This window comes from Sinocyclocheilus anshuiensis, unplaced genomic scaffold (genome assembly GCF_001515605.1).
Source record: "Sinocyclocheilus anshuiensis isolate Anshui unplaced genomic scaffold, SAMN03320099.WGS_v1.1 scaffold627, whole genome shotgun sequence".
Classification (NCBI taxonomy): Eukaryota; Metazoa; Chordata; class Actinopteri; order Cypriniformes; family Cyprinidae; genus Sinocyclocheilus; species Sinocyclocheilus anshuiensis.
Genome location: NW_015549703.1, coordinates 703,887 through 704,241, shown reverse-complemented (window position 1 = coordinate 704,241; position 355 = coordinate 703,887). Strand labels below are relative to the sequence as shown.

At 31.3% G+C, this 355-nt stretch overlaps 1 protein-coding gene across 2 annotated transcripts in view; it reads right to left on the bottom strand.

The window, feature by feature from the left end:
• Window positions 1–148: 148 nt before the first annotated feature.
• wdr75 (WD repeat domain 75) overlaps window positions 149–355 on the bottom strand; it is a 19,287-nt gene continuing 19,080 nt past the window's right edge. The window contains exon 22 of one of the 2 annotated variants that reach the window (XM_016449936.1): window positions 149–330. The gene's annotated coding sequence lies outside the window, so the exon portion shown is untranslated. The remainder of the gene's footprint in view (window positions 331–355) is intronic. The other variant, XM_016449937.1, reaches the window with a different exon arrangement.

The window sequence follows — 355 nt, the reverse complement described above, 5'->3', positions numbered from 1 at the left end:
ATCCCTACAGTCAAGCACGGAGGTGGAAACATTATGCTTTGGGGCTGTTTTTCTGCTAAGGGTACATTCATAAACAAGTTCATCATTAAAATGCACAAATATCAAATATACTGAAATAAATTCAACGTCACAGTAAATTGTTCAAAAACTTTTTTATAAATTGTTGATGCAAATTGGATGAACATTATACTAACATTCAGAGTTACAAAATAGCTTTTTTGTCCCAAAAAGAATCATCAAACCACTAATGGGCTGCTGCAGTCCAAATAAACAATTACTAACCAACCACTGGTCTGGATCTGAAGCAAGTTGGGAATAATAAAAAAAAAACAAAAAAAAAAAAAAAACACATTAA